Source organism: Aulonocara stuartgranti, assembly GCF_965226115.1.
Source record: "Aulonocara stuartgranti genome assembly, chromosome: 23".
Taxonomy (NCBI): Eukaryota; Metazoa; Chordata; class Actinopteri; order Cichliformes; family Cichlidae; genus Aulonocara; species Aulonocara stuartgranti.
Genome location: NC_138958.1, coordinates 24,829,438 through 24,856,042, shown reverse-complemented (window position 1 = coordinate 24,856,042; position 26,605 = coordinate 24,829,438). Strand labels below are relative to the sequence as shown.

Here is a 26,605-nt window from a genome sequence, read left to right as displayed (position 1 = left end):
TAACGAGCAGTTGAACAGCTGTATCCGTCTGGTGAAGTGTTCGCTGAGTTTATATGTAATATTTTAGAAGTCAGGGAGGCTTTGAAACAGTGATTTTTTTTAAATGATTTCTTACAGTTTTTTGTTTACATCTTTGACTGTGCAGCAGTTAAACCGAGTAATGGAGACAGTAACTAACAGAAAAAGAGGGAATTCTGATTATGACTCAGGATTGGCCACATTTGAGGGTTAACTTCCTCTAAATAAATCCAGTTTATGAGAAAGAAGAGCGGCAAATACACTTGCTTGCTGTTGATCGTTAATTACCTTCGAGTGAAGAGGCTTCGCATGTCAAGTTAAATAAATTTAGTCCCTGAATTTAGAAAGATGGCGTATTGATTCTGTCTGTATTGACAGATTGATGTGATTTGAAGCCATCTGGTCACTGCCCTCCTCTGTCTGTTATATTTGTGTGTGCGCGTGGTGACTCATCAAACTCTCCCACTCAGTGCCGAGCTGGGGGTCAGGCGGCAGCACGTTGATTCATCTTCATCCGCGTCTCCCTCTGCGCTCTCGTCATGTATACAGCGAGCACGTGTGCGGCGGCGGTCGTGGCAGATGTTCTCTGTTGTCTCATTACCCGTCTGTTTTAATACATGCAGGAGGAGAAGTATGTAGCTTACATAATGAGGAGGAGGAGGGCGGTTGGTAATGAGCTGTGTCATCCTCTTCATCAAAATACATCGCTCCATAAACCCTCGATGTTATCAGGTCATGTTAAACACAAAGATGGAAAGACAGTGGAGATGAGCTAGTAGATCCGCTGCCATCAGCATTTTGCTGGGATTCAGGACATAAGCAAAACTGAATAAAACCAAAGAGAAACGTTTCATCACATCTGCTAGTTCTGGTTTCATTTATTGAGATCAGCGACTAATGAGAAGTTACTACACCAATAACTAGACTGTGGGTATCTGCTGATACCAAGCACTGGTCTGATACAAGTGTAAAACTAATTTAAAGTTAAATTAATAATATCTACTTTGAGCAAAGTCTTGAGCCACCTCTCACTTCTTTATATTTTGCTTCCATGGAGCCAGACCTTTCTTTCATTTTTTAAGTGCTCTTGAACTATAGTTCTCCAGGCTTTCTGAAGGTTTTCAAAAGTTCTTTTTCCTTTTTTTTTGTTAACCCATGTAACACTGACATATGAATCACTTGAGCACAAAAGGCTCCTTACTCAAGGGATGAACCAGTGTTGTGTCTGCACACAACAGACAGCTCAGCAAAGAATCAATTTTAAAATGTATCTTTAGGCACTTTTTTACTATCATCCTGCCACAGAAACACAACATTTGTTTCCATTTCTTTAGTTGAATCTATGAAAATTGCCAAAGATAAGTCCATGGAAAATTCCAAAAAACAAAATAGTATTTATTTTCACAAACATGTTGATTCCCAAAGAGATGTTACTTGAAATTTTTTGCATATCTCAGCATGGTGTGCAGTTTGTCCTTTTAAAAATCAGAGGAAATTGGACAATCGGAGGTCAAAGAAGTGGCAAGCCTAAAAAGAGAACTGTCTACAAGAGATGAACTGTATTTGAAAGTCACGTCTTTAACAGTGAGAAAAAAAAATCCAGCAATCCTGCTTTCAGCCAGTGGTGTCGGAGGTCTGTGTCTAAATTAATGAATTATGAACACAGTAAAGTACCATCATCTGAAAAGCACCTGATTGGCAGTGGCTTCATGTTCCAGCATGACAATGACAAACAAAATAAAGAAATGAGCGGTGACTCGAGACTTTTATACAGTACTGTGTAACGAGACGTTATCTCACAGAGGCACCAACAAATATTCTAAAGGTAATTTAAGGTTACATTTCAGTTTCCCGCAAAGATGTCTTCATGTCTGTTGCAGTTCCAACTGATCAACAGAAACTGAAAGACATGTAAAGCTTTCTTGCAGTAGAGTATACAAATCAAATGTTATTCACATTTAAATACCATGCATGCATACCATGCTTATGTGGCAATTGTACTGACCTTTAATCTCTGATATACAGTTGAACAGGTCTACCTGAAAGTCTGGTGAGTGTAATTTTAACCTGATAAGTATCTTATTTTTACCATATCTTACTTCTGTTCAGGAAAAGAAAAGGAAATAATTTTAATTCCAGATTTGCAAGAGTTATTTAGTTTCTTCTACAAATATCTTTTGTGAACAGTTCTTTTTAAACCACAAAGAAAAGTTCTGGTAAGAAATTAACCATATTGTAGTAGACTTAGAGTTTAGATAAAGTCCTTACACGGTAGTGTCTTGCCCAAGGATACTTTAGCATGCAGACTGGCACCAGTCATCAGTTTAGCAGATGACCTGTTCTACCGCCTAGCTACAGCTACCCGAGCAAACTTAATAAAATAAATAGTTAGTAAAATACAAGGAGACCAGTTCAGATTGATTAAGAGGAATTTGAAAAGTTCTGCTTCAAGCTAGTGTAAAATTGTAATGACGAGTTGGCTATAAAATAGTTTAGATGCTTTGATTTGACCATGTCTGCACTGGTTTTTCAGATGGAAACTGAAAACGAGTGTCACTTGAAACCGGTTCCAAATTTTTCCAAAGAATGAGACTTTTATGTGCTTTTATCAGCTTTATTAATCCATGCAGGTTCTGGCTCATTATATTTTCTGTAACTTATTTCAGTTGAGGTGAAGCCAACAGCAACATGCTGAAACATGAATGAAAACGATCGTCATGCAAATATTTTTTCACCTCCTCCATTTTAAATGTGGGAGAAGGATTTCAGATAATAAAGCAGTTGTATCAACACTGAAAATGTGCGTGGGTATACTTGTTTCCTCATGTAAAACCAGGTTAAGAATCAATAAAGGGACTCGATAAAGAAACACATCAGTAAGCCAATTCGATAATGACTTTGCTATCAATAAAGCCTCTGTCAAATAGAGTAGGAAAAATGTATTCCCGCCACTACAGCTATTATAATATGCAGTTTTGAATGTCCAAATTTGTTGCTTAGTCCTCTGTGATCTAAGTCTTCACCATTGCTTACCCCAGTGGTGTCCAAACCCAGGCATCAAGGGCCGGTGTCCTGCAGGTTCTAGATGTGTCCTTGATCTATCACAGCTGATTTAAATGGCTAAATTATTTCCTCAACATGTCTTGAAGTTCTGCAGAGGCCTGGTAATGAAGTAATCATTTGATTCAGGTGTGTAGACCACTATTATCCTTCTATCAGAACACAAAATATTGATTTATTTGATTGTTCTCTTGAGTCTCTTTCAGGGAACAAAGAAAAATAATCCTTTGAACTTGCGCACCAAAAACATTTTCTCCAAATTAAGTAAGTAAAGTAAGTTTGGAGTTTCTTTTCAGATCCTTTCTAGCTTCTGTCCCTTTAAAAGCCATCTGTTTTCTCATTGGCTGCCCCTCATAAACAGATGGCTTGAATTGCAGGTGGGTGGAGCCAAGATGTCAGCTCTCAGTGACATCAAACAGAGCCTAATGTAAGAAAAGAAAGCATTTGACACTGAGCGCAGAGCAGTCTGAAGCCTGGGGAATGACTGACCTTTACACGTGGTGATCTCATTATGCTTTTAATATGAGAATCCACCATTGTAACCACACAGGCTTATATTTGACACCATTTTGGAGAGGTGCAGTTTGGGTATGATGGGACACCTCTTGAGGAGATGTTGTTGCTTTTTCTGGCAGAGAAGGTATTAACTGGCTCAGATATTTGGGAAGCAGCGAGCTGGAGACAAATGTTTGCAGACAGGCAGGGAAAATAGGAGGATGCAAACCTTGAGGAATGATATACTGATTTCTCCCTGCAAGACAAATAAGAAATTTATTTAGAATTTCTTTTAAATTTTGATTTGCCCTACTGCTTGTCAGTGCGGTCTAGTCTTTGTGAACTATGTTTGCAGATGACATCGTTATCCATAGTGGGTGTGTAAAGGAGGAGGAGGAGGAGAGTCCAGAGTCGCAATGAGGGTGCTACACCAGAAGCCTCCTTCTGATCGCTTTAGTTGCTAGCAACCAGTTGGCGTGATGAGTCCTTCCTTTCACTGAATGTTTAAGAAACTAAAGCCCTGAGTGTTGATTTTAGAAAGTTCTCTTTTCTTGCTCATCACCCACTTTTATTAAAACTGCTGATATTGGGATTGTGGAGAGTTATAAGTAAGTAGGTAAAATGTATTTATATAGTGCTTTTCACAGCTAAAAATCACAAAGTGCTTTACAACACAAGAAATGGAAATATAAAACAATGTAAAACAATAAAAACAACATAAGAGGAAATTAATCAAATGCTTTTCTAAATAAAAATTTCTTCAGCTGTTTTTTAAAAGGATCAATGGAGTCCGTGCAGCATAGAGACAGTGGAAGAGAATACCACAACTGTGGTGCCACTGCCTGAAAGGCCCGATCACCACGAGTTCTAAAACGAGTGCACGGTACCACCTGCTGAAACCAAATTCATCTTCTCGAGCTTTAAAGTCATTAGATCAGAGATTGCAACATGGCAAATTGAACCTCCCCCACCCTCATTCAGATCTGGCGTTTGGAATTATTTTGGTTTTCATGTGACGTATGACCCTGAAGGTAAGCGCTCATGGACTAAAGTAAAACAGTATGTTGGATGTGCCGTGCAATGCTCAATTACATGGGTGGGAGCTAGCGTGTTAGCGCAGTTAGCTTGTTAACGTGTTGGCTGTCTAGCCCCATGCACGGGGCTATCAGGGGTAGCTCGTTAACGGAGATTTGCCGTGTTGTGGCGTTAAGGTCATTTTAACGAGGTTAACCTGAAAGCACTAGTGGGAACACAACGAATATGACTGCACATTTACACCAATATCATCCTAGTGCAAAGACAAAAACAACAAGCATGCATGCTACAAACTTTACCCGAGTCATTTAGAGAGCCGTTAGCACAGGATTCGCCTTATGGGGACCTGATATGTTTAATATGCTGCTGAGAATATAGCCCAGAAGAAGCGGATAGTATAGCTTTTATTTTGGAAAGAGACATTTCTCTGTAATAAACTCTCTTTTCCAAAGATGAGTGATTCCTCAATAAGATACAGGGCTCGCAAAATCACTAGCCCGACGTCCCGGGGCTAGCGATTTTTCCAGTCGGGCTACCAAAATCTATCTCTGCCCTGCCCGTCGGCCTATCGTAGGAAGGAAAAATATATGTCAATGCTTCTGCATTCTTTCGGAAATGTAGCTGGGTAATTATGTCATTGGCATCGGTGAGCCACTGTCAATATGTGACATATTGAAATCGCGTTTGAATTTGCGCTTGTTTTTTTGCTTTCACTTTGCAATCGCGCGAACTGTGTATAGAGAGCGACAGCACTGATCTGTGAGTGATGAAAATTTGTGCACCAATTCCTCTGACATCGTCTTATTAATCGTTAGCTTACTACGCAAACATGACAAGTGAAATCTCCCGCAGCAAGCTTAAACATGTGAGAGGTTGATCGCGCAGAGAATCGCTGAGCTTATGTGAGTGAGTGTGTAAAAGCAGCAGGATTTATTTCAGTTCTGCTGAGCCAAATAAGACAGGTCAGGGTGAAGAAGTGACAGCCAAAGAAAAGCTTACCACAAAATGGAGAAGTTATGACAAATCAGACTATAAGGCAAAAAGAAAGTGCAGCTTTATGGTTTCATGGACAAAATAATTTCTGTGGCTGCAATATGATGAGCTAAATAACCAGGGCTGCACATAAGTGGTCCACAGGTGCGCATTCGCTGTCAAAATAAAAAACACGCACAAGGGTTAGGGTTAAATTTAAAAACTGTACTTTTGAGTTAAAATATATATTTATAATTTTAATAAATGACAAATTAAAAAGGCATGAACATTTTATTTTGTATCGAAAAAATATCGAACCGTGACACCAAAGTATCGAACCGAACCGTGAATTTTGTGTATTGTTGCACCCCTAGTCATTACAAACATACTTAGTAAGTAGATAAAGGGTCGTGATTGAGAAAAGGATGAAGAATAGTTAGCAAAAAACAAAAGGTGGTTTCAAAACTCCCTGATGTTTGTGCCCACATGATGAATTTAACCCCTGGAGGGTCCTAGAAAAATGCATACACTATTGGGCTTAGAGCCACAAATCGACCTAAGACCCTCCAGGGGTTAATGGCAGTTCAGTCTCTGAATTCATGTTAAAATCTTATTTTAAGCCACAATTAGAGCACAAGCCAACTTAAAAAGACTGAGTTTTGACAACTTTTAAGGACAAAGAAAAAACATGGATTTGCTGCTTTTTAGTAATGACAAATGCCACCAAGTGCTGTCAAATGTGCCAAATATCACCTTTGATTTTGTGTATTGTATTTTTTAGATGGGTTTTTAAAAGACAGAATTGATCTTGAGTCTCACTTTGTGAACAAAGCACAGCAGAATGGCCCTTAATAGATTTGTTGACCTGTCCCTTTCCCCAAAGAGCCAGTCTACAGCAGAATTTGGGAATGGTGTATCGAATGCCAACTTAATATAAAATAGTTCACAGTATGTAAAATCTCACCACTAGATCTCAGTTGATTGGAGATTGCAGTCGACTGAGTTGTTTTCTTTCCACTCCGAGTTTAAGTTCATAATCTATGGTGGTCAGTGTAGGACTAACAACTCTGGCTGCCGCAGATTACCATGTGAGTTCACATCTATGTACTTCGGAGGAGGCTGTAAAACTTTGTGGAAGGAGTCTAATACAAGTTTATGAGTTGGTGAAGCTCACTAATGTCTGATGACAGCAATATGGAGATGGATTTTTGAGGATTTCTTAAACGTTACTGTTGGTAAGCGTGAATGTTTTTGCTGCTGTTAGCCTCTGTTACCTGCTGTTAGCCTGCATTAGTGAAACTTTGCTTTGAAGTGGATTTAACATTGTTGGACTCGGACACTTGGTGAATAAACTCTCATACTATGAGAAAATGTAATCAAACTGTTTATCAGAGGGAAATGTTAGGACACTGGAGCCTCACATTAGTTGATATCATGTTCGCTGATAACCAGCTGCTGTTGTTTAGCCAGCTTTTTCTCAGCTGTCTGGAGATGTGAGGGTCGCATTTCTAATCTGCTGACAGTAATTAACTGCGTCAATATTGTGAGTAAATGAGCATGTTTAAGCACATTATCATGTGTTAGAGCCCTGACTTCAGTTGAGGAGATGAGGCTTGAAGTAAAGTGGATTGAAAGAGGTGGCGATGTGGGAGGAGAGAGAGCAGTGGTAGAGGAGGGGATAGATATAATGAGAAAGAGACGATGATGATAATATACAAGTACAAATTTAAATGGTCATATATAGTTGGAAGGAGCTACTTGTTTCTTTCCAGAGAACCTTAAAAAGAGACTGGATGGGTCACGTGCAGGACATGCTTAAAAAGTCAAATTTGTTTTGATGTCTTTGTCACAATTTATAAAAGTCATGGCTGCCTGCTGACGCCTTTCAACAGGCATTACCACAGTGGCTGCAGATTGGCAGGTGTTAGATACACACCCAGTGTTTGTAGTATTTTGCAGCATTGCTGTATTAAACAATAGTTAGGTCATTTCCTTTTGAAGCGGCGGAGCTTGCAGATGTTTTAAGAGCCCTGTGTTGTGTTTGTTGGCTTAAGGCTTCTGTTCTTCATCAGCAAGTCTTCAGTGATTACTTCCTTTATGGTGCAGGAACCAGTGCTTACAGTTTCCATCAAAGAGAGACTCGCAAGTTGACACTGCCAGCTCGCTTCTGCTTTCATTGTCTTCTAGTCTTCCAAAGCTGAAGACACTTCTTTTCTGCATCTTTTTGTGTTGCAGCATAATCCTGAGCAGAAAAGACCTCCGCGGCTTCACTGGTTCACGTTTGAAAGCCCTACAGTATTCAGTAACCCTTTGTGTGTTTATTTAATGTCCGGAACTGTACTCGTCTTACGTTTATGCTGGAAAAGCCATCATCAGGTATTGTTTGAATCGTGGCTGTTAAGGAAATATCCCTGACAAGTCAGTATCCAATGTGTCTAAACAGAGGTTTTCACCTGTCAACATGTGACTGCCAACTTTCTCTTCACTGGTGAACTGAGTGGTTTGTGTGCTGTTTTACTTCTGTGGTTGTTTCATTTCATTAAAGAGCTGTGTGATGGTTGGTTTAAACAAGTCAGGCTTCACTATATTTAATCCTATGTCTACAAACCCAACCTTTATGTTCTAAAAAGGTCTAAAAGACCTTCAGGAGATATTTGTTAGTCAGAATCTGAAGTGTAGGAAGACTAGTATATCAGCTCTTAAGTGTCATCAGGGGGCCAGACTTAGAGCTGCTGCTGCTGTGGGCCAGATTGTTTAAAGACACTTCCTGAAACAGCAGAAGGAAGTGGGTGCTGGCTCAAGCCAGAAGCAGTTTCACACTACAAAACACAGAGTGAGGCTTTGACTCTCCTTTCATACTCAACATCCCTCTCTGTCAGCTCATATATTCCAGGACGTTTTCAGCAAATATCAGAAACGTGATTAACAGATGTACACGTCAGCTTGTTGTTGTTGTCTGGGTTTCTTTGGCTCGTAGGGCTGAGGAGAAGTCGTGGCATTTGCAGCTTTTTCGAGCCAGAGTTGAGCTCGATTGAAGTGAGAAATGGATGGTGAGGGTGATGAGGCTGAGAGGGAGGGGGAGAAAGTGGGTGTACTCTGAGGTCATGGGCAATGCTCATTTTCATGTGAAAGGGCTACAGCTGCTCTGTCGCTCTGAAGAAATTATTCATGCTTTATTCTAATGCCGATCCCAGAGGACACACGGACACACACACACACACACACACACACACACACACACACACACACACACACACACACACACAGGGGGTAACTGTTATCGGCTCATGGGTGCAAATGTTGACAACTGATCTGCTGCTACTGCTGCTGCTGCGTCATTTTTATTTTCCAGCTTTGCTTCAGTGGTTGAAAATGAACAGCAAGAGCAACTGCTAACCCAACCCTGACTGTGGGTTCATTTAAGAGTTCCGTATGTGAGAGGGACACATCGCAGATCAGCTCTAAAACCCTGACCTTCTGCTGCCATTTTTCAGATTGTAATATGTGCCTGGAACATCGTCCTCACTGACCCCAGATCAGATTACTTCCTCTTTCCTGTTTTCCCATCAGCAGACTGTGAGTAGGCAACAAATATCAGAGAGACCACAGACCTAAACCACTAGAACCAACGAGCATGGCACCTGTGGCTTGAACTATAAAGCAGGATATATATATCCAGGATATGTTCCTACTTTCTGGTTTCACTTTAGGGCTTTATACAGTGAGCAAAATACAAAACACAAAAATCTGCTGTAAAAAATGCACATAAATTGACAAGAAGAGGAAGAAACTGAGATGCTGGGTTCATCCGATTCTCACAAGCAAGGAAGAGTTTGTTTTGATCCTGGACCCGCTTTCCTACATATTTAATTAACCGAATTTCCCAGAGGAACCCACCCGAGGGATTAATAAAGTTTTATCTTATCTTAATTTCACGTTCTAGCTCTGTGTTTCACGTAAAATAGTTTCATTTTACTGAAAAATATTTTTAGCGCACTAAATATTCGCATATAAAAGACTTTACTGTGACACTGAAATTCAGCAGGGGTGTGCGGCTCTATCAACAATCGTTTAGTATCGATACTATGTCGGTATTGGTATCGATACTTGTGTGGTAAGTTCGATATTTTGTCTTTGTCTTAATTTTCGTGTGTAAATTGATAATGATTCATCTCATAAATCATGACACACTACATAAGTTGCCTTTGTTTGTGGAAAGTATCGGTACTGGTATTGGTAACGGCAGTATTGACCCTGTATTTACTTGGTAGCAGATAGAAAATTTGCAGTGTCGCACAGCAGTGTCGGTTAAGGTGTTGCACAAACGTGGTTATCAGCTTCACAGGTCAGCCAGGGTTTTGTAAGTTTAGCTACGAGAGGTGGTGGTGGCACAGAAAGGTTTGGAGAGGTTAAAAACACTTAAATACAAGGCGACACAGCTGCTGCAGTGCTGCGCGAGTGCTTGTTCAGTAGTGTAGGATTTTATATTAAAAGTAAATCGTGAAAGAAAACCTGAACAGCATTTTATTGTTAATAGCAAATTATACAAAAACATTATATCCAGACATTCAGCACGAGCCAAATGTAAGCTCAAACGTATCCTAGGTGGTCTTTTTTCCTGGGATTTTAAGACCTAAGTTTAGCTCCACCTTATCTTGGCTTGAGCTTTTTAACAGTCCGGTTAAACCCTGCTTTTCCACCATTTAATTCACAGTTTCCTCTTTCTGTGCTGCTATCAAGTGCTGGGTGGAGTCTTTTGTTTACTTTTCAACAGCTGCTAATATTTCCTGTATGCGTGCCTTCATCGCCTCAATGGCCTTTTTTTGTTGTTGTTGTTGCCTCCAGCTGTGAAACAAGTTTGTTACGGTCATCATCAGATTGCTTTCAGTTGTTCTTTAAAAGCTTTGTTGAAACAGCTTTCTTTTTAGTTACTAGATAGCAGACATGGGAATAACCAGACACCCATGCTAGGAGAGTATCACAATACTCAATACAATATTATCATGTTGTCATATATTGTCAAAGTTAAACGTTGTCAATACTGTTTCATGTGTCCACACTAACACTGTCATTCAAACCTGCCATACATGTTACCAAAAGATGGACTCAGTCTGCAATTAAATGTGATCAAGCCGTTGGTTATAAGCCGTCTGTTTCTGATAATACAGCAATTAGCTATGATTAATCATCGAAGCTAAGCGTGTCCAGGGTTTTTCAGTTGAGCTGATTTAATGTAAGCATGAGTTGAGCCCTCCTTTTTTTCATAGCATGCCCAGAACATTTTAATTTATTTAATAAAATATTGGTATTTGGTGTCCCTGTATCGATACGCTGATGCCCAGCAGCGTTATTGTATCCATGACAAATACCTAAAAATGTATACTGGTGTTATGGTGGTGAGCATAGGACATGACCTTAAAGTGATCTGCCATCATAATCCACAAAACCCACAGCACAGGCCTCGGGTAGTGTGCATTTTAATTCCTTCATTTATTCATATTCATAATAATTTCCCACATATGGTTTTATATACAAAGTCATGTCTCAGGGCTGCACCAACATGGCCAGAATCAGGACCGCTTCTGTCAGTATTTTATTCTTGAATATTTAACGTGAACAAGCTTTTAGAGTTCTTTAAATTTAAATAGGATGCAAATGGAAAAATTAGGGGTGGTGTTCCCTTTTGTTATGTTTGCTTGAGCTGAACTAAACTGCTTTTAAGAAAAGGTGAAAATGCACCTCTGTAAAAGAAAAGGTGCGCTTGATTTACAACACAAGACAACTATAATCACTGAAAGTGAAATGAAATTAAAATCCAATGAATCAATCAGACATATTGTGTCCTCATGTGTCTTATTTTGTCTGAGTAGCTGTGAAACCCCAAAAGATTGTAGCTGGCAGTGATGTACAATTACATTACTTATGTTTCCTCCATATCTTAGAGCTGTTTGAGGCCAGTAGATACACAACAAACACTGTGGGCTCAGAAGTAAGCTACTTGTGCAGTGAGGTTAGATATGCACATTTGATCTGCCCTCAGGAAAACAGGGTTGGAGGAGGGATTCAACTAGCTCCCATGCTTGTCGTTTCTTGCAACATATGGAGACTTTTCGTATTTGATGTCAAGAAAAATAAAGCTCAGAAATAGTGATTGACAGCCGGGCTGTGTCTGTTTATTTTGTCCATATTTAGCCCTAAAAGAGTTGTGAAAGTATGACAGCACGCCACCCGCACAAACTGGTGGAAATATGACTCTTAATCAACCCACTGAGCCTTTTCCTGTTAATTATAACATCTGAGTGGTGCATAAAGACAAAAACAGTCCTTTATTTCTTTGTCTCGCACTCTGGTTTTTCACAAAATGAAGTCTTGCCTTCTTTGAGAGAAGTGTTTGTAACCTTCTAACTGAATGATTGCTAAAGACAGTAAGGACATTTGTGAGTATGAGTGGAGTTTATTACATGTGTGATGTGGCACAGATAGCGTGGTGTGGTCTTGTAACTCTTGATTACTGTCACTTGCTGTTTCACATTGTTGTGCTTTTGTGAACCAGCTGGGCGACAGTCGACAGAGTTTTGGCAGCCAGCGTCATGTTGTCGGTGCTTCCTCTAAAAGTATGAAGGCCGTAAAGGCCACGGCACGCCTGGGCAGCATCGTATCACGTTACACATCAGCCCGAGCTCAGCAGAGGAACTGATTTATTCATATTTGAGAAGGTTTTTGCATGTATATCACAGACAGAATAAGCTTCTCTGTGCTTAAAAACTCAGAGTGATGGATCATTGCTCTGAGGGTCAGAGATGTAAGCTAACTCCTTCCCCTGGATCTATTAATCCTTTAATGCTAACCTTCAGATTATTATTTATTTTTTTTTTGGGGGGGGGGGTTGGATTTTTATTTTTTATTTTTTTTTAAACAGTGAATCACTTTTACGGATTTATATCTGTGCAGCTTTTCACATTCACATATTTGTGTCAAGGGCTGTTGGAGTTTATGGGTGTTTTAAAAACATTATCTCCATTTATCTCAGGTCTGTCCTCCTCTTCTCTGCTCCTTCAGGAGCTGCTTTACTGCAGCTGCACGCTGAAAGTCTGAGTAAAATAAAGTGACAGCAGGTTTTGTCACGCACCAAGAGATTCACTTCCCTCAGTGAGCCGTACAGTCAGACTGAGTCACTCACACAGGTGCAGATAGGCTTTTGTTGCTCTGCTGATGGGTTAATTCTGAGTTTACTGACTGTTTTTGTTGCTCTTGCTGCTACTCGTCTTGTCTTCTCTGCTTGCTGAGCATATGTGCTAAGGTCTGGTGCTCAGAAGTAATTGGACAGTAGTCAGAAAAGCAGTTTCATAGCCAGGCAAGGCCTGTTTCCTTTGTTACTTCAAAAACCCAGGAGTTGATTCCAAGTGATGAGCTTCTGTTTGGTAGCTGTTGAGTGGATTTTCAGTATGAGGTCCAAAGAGATGTCAGTACAACTCAGGGACGCCAAACATTAGGCTGAAAAACCAAAATAAACCTATCAGAGAGACAGCATAAACTTTAAGAGTGGTCAAATCAATCTGCTCCCCGAAAGGGCCTGAATGACCACAGAAGACAACTAAAGTGGATTATTTTTGATACTGTTAAACAGTTTATTATATTTGTTGGCACTCTGATGTTCCATTTTACCCTCATATGTTGTATACAGAAGGATTACTTTTTATAATAGATATTGCAATGTTAACAACATGATAACTATATAGTTAATTATGAGCATTTATTAAATAATAATGCTCCATAAATAAAAGACAACAATGTTGTTTTTGTGCATAACAAAAAGCTCACAATTGTGCAGTCAAAATGTAAACTAACAGACGCTGAGCATAATAACAAAGAGATTTCACAGCTGCTCTGTTCCCAACTTCTACTGCCTGACTGACAGCCTGGAGTTTGAAATCTGCTTTGTAACCGTGCCTCTGAACAGGTGCCATTTATGGTCCTTATACACACACAATACGGTAATATTACGTTGAAGCACAGTACGTATCACTCCGCAAGGCTCCTCGGTAGCCGTAATGCTCCAACAATCCATCAAGCGCTGCAGCTCCGTAACTTACCAAAGTCGAACTAAAACATTTTTTGACAGATTGCTGAGCGCCGTGTATCACCTAAAATCGGTTCGCGGTCAGTAAGCACAACCAGAATTCATACATAAGGCGCGCTGTCTATTTTTGAGAAAATGAAAGGATTTTAGGCCGTGCATGTCGTTAGCGCGGTTAGCTCGGTTAGCCCGCTATCACGTTGATGCCGTCCAGCCCCACGCACGGGGCGATCCGCGGTAACTCGTTAACGGAGATTTGCCGTGTCCATCTTGTCGTTGCCTGCAGATGAAGCGATGGAGGAGGGGGAGTTGTGTTCAGTGAAGGAGAGGCGAGGCCGAGTAACGTTGCGTAAAGACAAAAGTGGACGAAAGAGCGGCAAACTTGTGGCTCCACAACTATAATTATAACGTAACTTATACTATATCGATATAAACGATATTGTCACATCTTATATCTCGTATGAAAATATATCGATATTTTTTTAAAAACTCGATATATCGCCCAGCCCTACTTCACATTACCTTAAACACTCAGAGCCACACTTTTTTTTTTTCTTCCTAGGCTTGGATATTTTTCATGTCATTAAGAGTAAGATTCCTAATATGGAGCTACATATATAGAGATACAGAAGCCTCACCCATCTGCTGTTTAAGAAGAATGCTATCTTAAAGAGTTAGAAAAAAATTTATTTTTACCTGTGAATCATGCAAAGCTGCTCTAGTAAACTTTAGGGATAAAAATAAGGAGCTGGAAGTATGTCCACTTTAATATTGATGCCATATGTTAGGAGTGAATTAGCTGAAAACTATAAGATGATGAACTTGGGGGCAACACCCAACAAATCCAAATCCACATGCTGAAACTGGAACAATATTAGCCATATTCATGGTGGGATTGTTTTTATTTATTTATTTTATTTTTTACAACAACTGAAAGTAGTTTAACATGTCATCTACAACCATGTCCATCTGACCCTTTCCTAAAATGTTTTAATCTATCTAAACACAGTGTTCCCTAGAGTCTCTGTGCATTAAGTGTATCCGTCTAGTTTATTTTTATGTCTGTGCAACTTTAATCTTTTGTGTGATTTCGGAAATGCATTGCTCTGGATTGAGCCATACACTTGTGTACCTTAGCACATGAATTCACATATAGCATTAAAAAGCTTATAAAAGCTTATTTTGGTTCAAAGTCACCAAACCTTAGATTTGACTTGTATTTTTTTACGTGTAGTTTTCAATTTCGCAAACACCATTATAATAAAAGTTATAGATATCGCCACAGTTATTCCTGTAAATAAATAAGCGTGGCAACATGTTCTTTTAGAGGAACTGATATGGGGTAAATTTTAAACTGAATTATGCAAAGCTGCTCTAGTAGACTCCAAGAATAAAGATACAGAGCTCCATTTAAACGGCCACACTGGGTAATAGTTTATATGATCATTTATATCTGGGGTGTCAAGAAACTAAAGCATGCAGAAAGAGACGTGATGGTCAACTTAATAAAATGTCGTCATCCTCTTCATGTCCTGCCTCATCTCCTGCACTGCATAAACATGCTCATTTATTTATTACTGATATAGTCGTAATTATTTAAGCTAATAAGTTGATATCGTTCTAGTTAATGTTGGACTCAAGTGTGCTAAAAAAAAAAAATCGCACTTTACCTCTGATGAAGAGTTTCCAACAATGCTAAAGCCACCTCAAAGAAATGTTTGCTAACGCCAGTGAACGGCAACTGATGACAGTTAACTGTAGCTAATGAAGGCTAACAGCAGTCCTGCCTGCAGCTCAGCATATGCTCAAAGACTTCCCTCAGCATGACTGTCATTGGTCAGAAGTGAGACACGCACCTGAATCCTGTCATAGAGTTTTACAGCCTTCTCAGAGTAAAGATAGGTGGATGTTTCTTACCCAGCCCCTACAGCTGAGATAAACAGTAGATTGATAACCTTCCACAGATAGGGAACAACTTTGGGGCGGAGCCGGATCCAATCCAATATCAAAGGTAGATGAAATACAAAACTGTACATTCGGTGATTTTGAGAAAACGTTTTCCTCTTATCTCCGAGGAAGTCCATCCACTCTGCACACAACGATGATGAGTATTAAACCTGTCAGAGCTCAAGCTCTGTGTTGGACAGCTAATGATGTGGCAGAATAAAGCTTTTTTCCCCCTTCTGCATCGAGGAAGAACCAAATTTAGAAGAAAGTGTTTGACAGATGTGATCAGACAGACACAAACACACTTCTCCCATGAAAGCGTGTGTCGTAAGGCTTTGTCCTCACTGTGTGAAAGGCCTCATGGCACAGAGCACGCTGTGAAAAGGAGGTTTCACCATGTATGGTCAAACTTGAGTCTCATGCTCATGCTTTCCAAATCTGTCTTTTTCTGCCTGAGGATGAAGCCAAAGACAGAAGCTCCAAACACACATAAATATGCACTCAGACACTGTCCAAGGCTAATGTGAGCAGGGTTAGAAACCTAAATGTGTTTCAGACTCACGACTGAGAGAGCTGAAGGGTGGAGAGACCTTTTTTTGTGGACTCTTGTCATGCTAGAGGTTCATTGTGAGCTCTCAGTGGCTCGTTGTTCTGCCAAATGACAGCAAGTAAGATTTCTCAATCTACTGATTAAAATCTCTAATCCTATTCATGCTGGATACCCACCAAATTCTCCAGGATAAATGGAAATAAAGCAGCTATTATCCCGTATGTTAAATATTGTGATTAATGATGGATTAAGGATTTATTCCTTAAAGAGGGCTGTAAATAATCATTATAATCCTGTGATTGAAGGAATAAACACATCTACAGTTTACTACATTCACACATCTTCTTCTTTTCCAAACAAAAATGCAAATTCACTACTTTTAAATATTTAAGTAATACAAGATTTTGCTTGGCAAAATGACCTGAATGATTTCTTAAATACAAGTAGGAATTGTAAGATTTTCTTTAATTAACCAGTAAATTATGGCACTATTAAGAGTTTTCTATGACTTAGTTTTGATGGCATTAAAGAGTAAAATGACTAGCTTTATACAGGATACCTTGACTGCAATCTTATATATAAACAACCCAACTTAATTTTGACCTCAGGCTATTTCTTTTCCAGTATGATAGGTCTTTTCATAAAAAATAATTCCTGAGGAGGTTATGTCTGACTTAAAATGAGTTGTGTTTGCAGGAAATGATATTATAATCGTAAAATAAGAAGAAAATAGTAAAATTAACATTATTTATTTTATTTTTTATTTTTTGCTAATCAGTGTTTTCCCCTAGAATTAAATTCTGATTATGGCAGTAGTATAGGGTAGGGGTAGGTAAATGCCATTTCTGCACTCACCAGCAGGCCTAAATTTTCTTAATAAGTTAATATCTAATAATAGATGTGCTGTTCATCAGCCTCTCTGGTTAAGCTGCGTCCACAATGGAAGCAATTGGAAGAACATAAAATTTAAAATTTTTGTGGTTGTAGTGTATTGGTTTGTTTTTTGTTTTTGTTTTTTGTCTTGTTCTTTATGGATGATTCCTTGAGAGTCTGACTGTGAACACGGTTTCCCAGTAAGGACAAGAAAATGACAGAAGTCATTGTTTTCCACCTGAGGTGATCAAATGCTTTCAGATCTACAAAAATTATAAGCTAGAACTTAAGTGAGGCTTTTATTGCTTGCAGTATTTCATAGTAAAACTTGAGATGTACCCAAGTCCTCCCTGTAATTGCTGCTGTTGATGGATCTTTAGGCCTGTTTGTACCACTAATTAACCTGAATGCGCTTTGTGAATCCTGGATCGGGGTTTTAGGTCAGGAGCTCTGGCCTGGATTAACCGTGGTGTTTATACGGTGTATGTGTGTCTCTGGTTCATCTGACTCAGAAACCTACATTGACACATAGAAGCATGCCAAATTTGGAGCTGCCTTATATGGCGGGTTTATCCCCTTTGTAAAAGTTTGTCATTTGGTGTTTTTTGTTTGTAGTGAATTTCCAGACCTGCTGCATTGATTCAAGAAGTTAAATCTGTCACTGTCATCTGCTGCAGGCCATACAGAGAGGGTTTGTTTTAGGCAGGATGTAGTGTGAACTCAAACTGAAGAAGGAAAATGCCAGGAAGCAGTATTTGTTTGCAGATCTGTGAAATGGTGAAAATATACTTGACCATTTCTGGGTAGTGAAAGGATTGAGATCGCTAACTGCTGCCCATTAAATGCCTGGACTTTTGTTTTGGAGTGTGTGTATGAGCCCAGTTTTGATAAGGAAAATTGGACATCTTGAGCCCTCTCAAACCCTGGTGTTTTTTGGCCCTGGGAGTGGAAAAAGTGACTTCAGTTGGCTTAGAGGCTGGAATTTTTTTTCTTCTTCTAGAAACAAAGACCAGAGATGCACAGAGTCTAATAGATTCTTTCTATTAAACCTTTTCTTTAGGGGGGTGGTGACACCTTAAATGTTTTGATTCTTGCACCAGGTTTGATCCTCTTTGCCTTCAAAACTGTCTTAATTGTACGTGGCACAGATTCAACGAGGTGGTGGAAGCATTCCTTAGAGATGGTGATCCATATTGACATGATAACATCCCAAAGGTGCTCTGTAGGATTGAGATCTGGAGACTGTGGAGGTTCATTTGAGTACAGTGAACTCATTGTCATGTTCGAGAAACCAGTTTGAGATGATCTGAGCTTTGTGACATGCCGTGTTATCCTGCTGGAAGCAGCCATCATAAGCAGGTACACTGTGGTCATAAAGAGATGGACATGGTCAGCAACAACACTCAGGTTGGCTGTGGAGTTGCTCGATTTGTATTTCGGGGGTTAAAGCGTGCCAAAAAATATCCCCCACACCATTACACCACCAGCAGCCTTAACTGTTGATACAAGGCACAGTGGATCCATGCTTTCATGCTGTTTAAAGCAAATTTCACAGCAGAAATTGAAACTCGACGGACCAGCCAACAGTTTTCTGAACTTCTGTTGTCTAATTTTGGTATCTTGTGTGAATTGTAGCTTCAGTTTCCTGCTGTTAGCTGAGAGTAGCACTTAGTGTGGTCTTCTGCTGCTGTTGAGATGCTCTTCTGCATACCTTCGTTGTAATGAGTGGTTATTTGAGTTAATGTATCGGCTTGAAGTAGGCTGGCCATTCTCCTCTGGCCTCTGACATCAACAAGACATTTTCTGTTTTTTGGACCAGAGATCAGAATCAGAATCAGAATCAGAATGGGTTTTATTGCCAAATGTTGAGCAGGTTTACAACATTAGGAAATTGCTGCGGTGCTTCAGTGCAAACATGCTGTCATAAATTGCGCTTAAATAGACATGAAAAAAAAATAAAAGTAAGAATAAGAATTAAAAGTGCTACGTAGAAAGATATATGCATGAGATATACATGAGATATATACATGAGAATAAGAATTAAAAGTGCTACGTAGAAAGATATATACATGAGTGCAGGTGGTGATCAGTGCCAAAACATGGAATGATGCAGTGAACACAGCGTAGGGTCATGAGTTAGTGGTGGGGACAGTCGTACGTTTATTGTTCATGTGTCCAACAGCAGAGGGGAAGAAACTGTTCTTATGGAGAGAGGTTCTGGTGCGAATGGACCGGAGCCTCCTGCCTGAGGGGAGCAGGTCAAACAGACTGTATCCAGGGTGAGAAGGGTCAGCTGAGATCCGAGCTGCACGCCGCAGTGTCCTGGAGGTGTACAGGTCCTGCAGAGATGGGAGTCTACAGCCAATCACCTTCTCAGCAGAGCGCACAACACGCTGCAGTCTCTGTTTGTCCCTGATAGTGGCTCCAGCGTACCACACGGTGATGGAGGAGGTGAGGATGGACTCGATGATTGCAGTGTAGAATTGCATCATCGTCCGTGTTGGCAGGTTGAATTTCTTCAGCTGCCTCAGGAAGTACATCCTCTGCTGGGCTTTCTTGATGACGGAGGTGATGGTGGGCTCCCACTTCAGGTCCTGAGTGATGGTGGTACCCAGGAAGCGGAATGAGTCCACAGAGGTGATGGGGGTGTCAGTCAGGATGATGGGGGGGAGTGGGGCTGTGTGCTTCCTGAAGTCCACAATAATCTCCACTGTCTTCTGGGCATTCAGCACCAGGTTGTTGTGGCTGCACCAAGACACCAGACGTTCAACCTCCCTCCTGTAGGCAGACTCATCCCCGTCCGAGATGAGTCCAATAACGGTGGTGTCATCTGCAAACTTGATTAGCTTGACAGACTGGTGGGTGGAGGTGCAGCAGTTGGTGTACAGGGAGAAGAGCAGAGGAGAAAGAACACAGCCCTGATAGATAGATGTTGTGTGGAGGGAAAAGCAGTTTATGTAATACTCATAACAATAACTATGCTGCGTTCAAAGTCACTTAAATAGATCATTTAATCTACATTCTGATGTTCAGTTTGAACTTCAGCAGGTCATCTTAAATATTTGCATTAACAAGCAGTTGACATGTTGTACCCAATAAAGTGGCCAGTGAGTGTATTTTTTTTATTTTTATTTGGGATAAAAGTCTCAGGCAGTGGAGATGAATATTAAATACAGCTGTGAAGGTAGTCATGGTAGTGAAAGTACCATTAAAATCATCTTAAATCTTCTATAAGCACTCATGACAGTTTCAGCTCCTTCTGTAGATCACTCCTAGAAAAGTGGTCTCCTATTTAAAAGTGCTCATCCCCAATTCTCTTCTGACTCTTAGGAAAAACATTTGATACTCATGGCGATCTACACGGATTAAAGGAAACTTGCCAAAGGTGGAAACTAATTACAGGAGAAAGCTGAATGTATTGGTGAGGAAAAATCGCTAAAACTGCAGCAGCAGATTGGATTGTTACCTTAACTTAATTTGAAACCTTCTGAAATGATTAAATAAAGTTGTACAGAATTTTCTGGCACACCTGCTACTTTGAGTTTATCTAAAGACTAATCAGAAGGGTCTGAACGAAGCTGCTCTTGATTATAACATGTATTTTCATGACTCTGTGGCTGTTTACAGATTGCTCTTCAGTGGCCTTTCCTTCTTTCATTAGAGAGATCTCTTCTATCTAATTAGTGCTGAATGACCTCATGTAATTCAGAAAGAGACTCTTCTATTGCTCGGAATGCTGATAGTTTGATTAGTCGTTTAATAAGACTGATTATCTGAACTCATCCACACACCGCTGTTATTTTATCCACTGCTGGGACAGTAGATCTGAAAGCTAAATCAGAGGTATTGTCGTTGCCTTTAAGTACTACTCATGAGGTCAAGGGTTCTTCCTGAAATCTCATTCCAATTTTAAAAAAATCAAAAAATCAAAAATCGGTCAAATAGGAAATAAATTCCCTACATGACCCCCTGAGAATTAGCTCATTTGCTTGCTAGCTGTATGTGCTTTCTTTAGCTTGCCAAAGGCCTACTTACAATTTTACCTACAGTTTGACACCAGGCTCAACTAGTTTTCTAATATAAGATGGACATTTTCAAGTAACTACAGCTTTTGCTTATGAAGCTTAGAGAGCTTAAAATGCTGGAAACAATTCATTTAAAAACAACAAATATCACCTATTTTCAAAGGTAAAAGTTTGCATGAGTTCATTAAATATACTAAAGCTGTTGTACAGATACAGTTGGCTGATAGTGAGCCGGTCAGATGGTAGGCACGCACTTGGAGTGGAGACTTGCTGCAGTCATTAAAATGAACTGGAGCCACGATGGCTGTATAGCTGTTGACTTGTGTGTGTGTGTGTGTGTGTGTGTGTGTGTATAAATCTTTAGGGAGATGGAGCTGCAGCCATCCTGACTGCTGGAGTCCGAGTTCACAAGCAGCATTTTAAGGTTATAGAGTGCACAGTTATTGCATGTTTACTGTTCACTGTGATGCACTTTGTTTTGTATAGTATCTGCACATACTGTGACTGCAGCTTTTAACAGATGCATTGGATGATTTTATTAGTAAAAATTGTTAAATTATGCCTTGCTGCTACTTTTTATGCAGAAATTATCAGTATGATTCCCATTTATCAAACTTAGATAAACAAATTGTCACAGTCTCTAGAAAATGCCCTCCAAATTTGTTGGATTGATATTAAAACAGAGTTGTTCCACTAATTTCTAGCTCCTTAGTTTTACTCTTGGACTCTACTAGAGGAGCTTTGCATGGTTTATAGTTTAAAATAATCCCTCCTTAACTTTACCAGACCTCTGTGAACCCCCCCTTACTTCAGACTGTTCTAGTTCCTCCCTCCTTTATGGCAGCTTTATTCTGATAGGTTGCCCCTCGCATGGGCACTCTTTCTGACATCATACAGAGCCAAGAGTAGAAAAAATGCCTGAAACTGAGCATTTAGAGTTTTTGAAAGCCTCTTTTGGCTCAGAGTGATTACTTTTACGTTATCTTGACCTCACAGATCAAAAGCACGGTCACTTTGACCGTGCTTAACAACACTGAAAGGAAATAAGGTGACAGAAAATAGCTAAAAGCACAATACCTCCACCGTAAATGAGTTTGTCTTCACAGGTCTTAAATTTTGTACCTCATTAAAACAGAGCTGTATTAAATCTGTCTGAACCTGACATGCATGCTGTGCATTCATTTACTGACTCTTCTCCAATTATACATGCATTCATTACCAGGCAGAAGTTACATAGGGAGGGGATATTTAAGGCCAAATGATTAAAAAGCAGCCATGCTAATAGTAAAAATACAGCTCTTGAATCAAAATCTAAAGCCAAAGTAATAAAAATATCTTGTTTATATGCATCAGCGACAAATGTCACAAAAGGAGAACGCTATTAAAAGTAAAATAAGACAATACTATGTGTGGTCTGGTTTATTTAAGTCAGGGGTCCCCAATCCCAGTCCACGAGGGCTGGTGTCCCTTCAGGTTTTAGATGTGTCCTTGATCCATCACAGCTGATTTAAATGGATAAATGACCTTCTCAACATGTCTTGAAGTTCTCCAGAGGCCTGGTAACGAACTAATCATGTGATTCAGGTGTGTTGACCCAGGGTGAGATCTAAAACCTGCAGGGACACCGGCCCTCGTGGACTGGGATTGGGGACCCCTGATTTAAGTCAAATTTGCTCGAAATTACTGGTTTAACCTTTACTTAGGTGTTGGGTTTTATTAATGTGACTTGCTGTTCTCCTTTGTGTAGTTCTGCAAATGTAAGTGTTAAATGCTGTGTAATAACATGAGGAGGAGTTTTGTGGGTTTGCAGGACAAATTGTCCAGCTGGGGGAGGTTTGCTTATTTTGTATGTGTCAAAATAGCATCCACCTGAATGCCAGGACTGAAGTTTTCCAGGAGAAGAAGATGATCAGTGTTGTTCATTTAGCCTGTCAGTGGTTTTAATGTTTTAATGATCAGTTTTGCAGCTACAGTGTCCTATTGGTTAATATTTCATTGAGTAGTCAGCCACCTCATGGTGTAGTTAGGAAAATTTGGACCCGCAGCATCCTGCTCACAGTCCAGTGCAAAACTACATTTGAATGCAAATGCAAATAGGGTAGATTTTCCTTCAGGTAGTGCTCCACTTGTTTGCAGTGACAGATGTAGGGCACCTCTATCTGAGAGGCCCGAAATGGAACACTGTTAGTGGTGGACCATATACATCAGGAAGTAGGCCAGCGACTATTAACCCAGACCCACAATTAAGCTCACATTCTGGACCTCTTTGGTTAAAATGCCGGTTTTATGGTTCCAGTTTTCAACATCTGAAATTGAAGGAACACATTTTGTGCACTCCTGTATGTTATTTTTTTTAATATTTTCCAAAGATAAATACATTAACACTTTTCTTAATGAGCCACTTTAAGTTATTTTTAGCTCAATGCAAGAACATACCATCTTTTGATTACTCTGTAATAACTGGGCTCAGCTGTAATGCTCGAGTCTTTTATTCCTTTCAGTGACAGTCAGACCGCATTACTTATTTTAAGAGACACTTCAAGCAAAATCTGCCTGCTGCACTGTCAGATTTACCAGGTTCATAACTAAAAGTTTTTGGGGTTTTTTTGTTTTTTATTTTTGTTTTTTTGCTAGTTTTACGAACTCTTGGCTTGTAGTTAGCAAGTGCTTATATGCATGCCGGATGACTGGGGCAATCTGCTAGCAACTAAACTAATGAAAATGGGGCTTTTGGTGTAGTTCCCTTCAGCAACTGGTCACAGAACAACCGTTTTTATCTCTCCACCTAAGTTTGCCAAGGGGTCTCTAACTGGTCTCTAGCGTGTATGACTGAGGTCTAAGCTTCCTATCGTTAGCTTAGTGCTCCATGCTCTCGTCCAAATATGCTAATTTCTGGCTTCAAACAACTAACCTGTAAAACTGCTAATTCTCTAACCACTTAGACCAAAACAAATGGGTGATGTCCCAGTGGCTAAGTCCATCTTTTATATACAGTGTGTGTTTAAATGTGAGTGGGCTTTTGTGTAGCACATAGTGTCAGGAAAACAGTTTGGCTGTTTTGTAGAAACAGGTGTGATTATCCACACATTATTTTGATTATTTTTTTCTGTAGGAAATGGAGCACAACTCAACCCAAATACTGCAGAGATCTCCTTGTGTGTATTGTTAATCTAGACCTCCATCTGAGCTGGGTACAGTCCCTCGTGTGGACAGCTTTGCTGTAAATAGGCTAATTGCTCTTTACAAAAATGGGACAAAGAGAAGAAAAGCAGGAGAAAGAGTGGGACATTTGCTTGTACACAGACCGAAACCTTTAGGGGGACAATCCCAAAAGAGGAGTGGAGCAAAAAAAAAAAAAGTACAGGGGTGAAGAACGATGGACAGACAAGATGTTGGTGAGACGCTCAAGATGACATATATAAGGATAACAAAAATAAGCAGGAGAACAGAGGAAAAAAAAATAGATGGGCAAATGGGGAACGTTCATCAGGCATTAAAACATCACATAAAATGCTCTGGTGAAGCAGCGAGAGCTCACACACAGACACAAACTGTGCTCTTATGTATTTTCCACTGTTTATGCAAACGTGCTGGGGCTCAGGAGGCTGACAGAGCATGTTCACACACACACACACACACACACACACACACACACACACACACACACACACACACACAGACACACACACACACACACACAGACAGACAGACAGACAGATACGCTCTTCACTCTTTCACACTATCAACATATCCATATATGAGACAACATAGCCTGGGACGTGTTTGGACTGTGACACCATGTGGAGTGTTGGAGGTGCAAGAAGTGTAGACTTAAGCTTTGCATTTGAGGGGCAGAGCAAAAAATATTTTTTCTTTTCCAGTTTAACACAGTCAGAAATTAAATGTTAATGGATGTTACTAAAGAACTGGGTTTCCAGTTGTTAGTTTGTGTCTTCAGCACGTGAAGTTCATGCTAGGTTGAGGTATTTGCAGAATTTTCAAGTTCTTTACCTTCAAAACCTTCTGAGTGGCCTTTTCAGTTTGTTCTTCAGTCCCCTAAAGCAGACAAACACCATTACCACCGTTAAAAATGGTCCACATTCTTTCACCTCTGAAAAATTTGTAAGTAGCACGTTGAAATCTACAGATGATCTGACTGAGGTTTTTTAAAAACAAACAAAAGCAGCACTGCAACAACTTTAGACATAAACAAAAGTGGAAACCTTAAAAACTATGGTTATTGATGTTGGTCTAGTCCACAATGCACCGCTTGAGGTTAGTCCTTAATGTTGCTGTGTGATTTGAATTGAATTATTTGCTTCCAAACATTCCTGGTCCTGAGCTGACGGCCAGTCTTCCTGGAAGCAGTCTGATGTTTTGATTTCTGGGACACGGCGGGACACGGCGGACTGTCTTTCATAAACCCTTATATAAATAGTGCTAATAAAAAGTTGATATGTTATTTAACCAGCGGATGTGCTGTATTCACCTAGGCTGCTCCTGTGTTGTGTCAGCAGTAAACACCCCTGATTCAGTGGCACTGGACAGGAGTGATGTTCATGGCTTAGATACAAGTACCCTCGAGTCTACACCAAGGTTACTGTCGTTAAATTAAACTAAACTAAAACAGTGTAGTTGAATAAAATAAAAACTACTAATAGACCTTTGAAAAAACTTTGGGAACTTGGGTAAAATAAAATAAATATACATAGTTTTGGTATTTGTATATTTTGGTTAAATTTGTTATCACAAACTGTCTGATGAGATGTCTACAAGATAGAGAGCCAAGTGCTGTCAAATGTTCTTGTTATATTGTTATACGTGTCCTGATTTTCCTTAAGCTTTCCTGACATTATTCCAAAAATGCTGTAATAATTTTATTTTATTTTTTTAAAAAGCTCGGAAAGCTACCTGAAACTCAACTGAATTTAAAAACCAAAAGTGAAAAAGGAAAAAAAAATTGGGCCATATTCATTTCATAAATGTAACATAAATATGTAAATAAGTTTAACAACTCATGTGGTCCCTGATATATCTTAATATGAGAAAAGAAGCTGAGCCCAACAAAACAAAACAGAAAAAGCTGATTTCTTTAATAGACTGTGAAAAACCCAATTTTTTATGTCATGTCATTGTTTATGGGTTAATTACTTTGGTAATAAAATCTATGTGCAGGGGTCTAAAATTAGGAAAAGCTGCAAAATTAATGAAAACACAGTTAAAAATCCAAAATCTCTGTTCTTCACATTTTTTCAAAGCTGTCCAGTGGACTGGATTGGAGTCCTTACGGCCTACTTCAGTCTTCACTTCAGTCCTCACGTCAGGCCCTGGGCCTTATGTTTGACACCCCTCATTTAGTGAATATACATCACCTTTAAAAGGGGGCACAGCTCAACCTTGTGCATGTAGCACATGTGCACTTCTGTGGTGGTTGGGTTAAATGAATAGCAGATACATTTTGGGTGTGTGTGTCTCAGTGAATGAAGCAGTAATGAAGGCCCACGGTGGGAAAAGAGGATGCTCGCTCATTTAAATTCGGCTGCTCGCGCAGAC

The 26,605-nt window shown here is 39.8% G+C and overlaps 1 protein-coding gene across 8 annotated transcripts in view; it reads left to right on the top strand.

Annotated features, from left to right (window-relative positions):
- LOC309700617 (inositol polyphosphate-4-phosphatase type I A-like) overlaps positions 1-26,605 on the top strand; it is an 81,308-nt gene that overhangs the window by 4,508 nt on the left and 50,195 nt on the right. The window contains exon 2 of one of the 8 annotated variants that reach the window (XM_082524275.1): positions 21,417-21,476. The exons of the other annotated variants lie outside the window; for them this stretch is intronic. The gene's annotated coding sequence lies outside the window, so the exon portion shown is untranslated. The remainder of the gene's footprint in view (positions 1-21,416; positions 21,477-26,605) is intronic. 8 annotated transcript variants of the gene reach the window in all.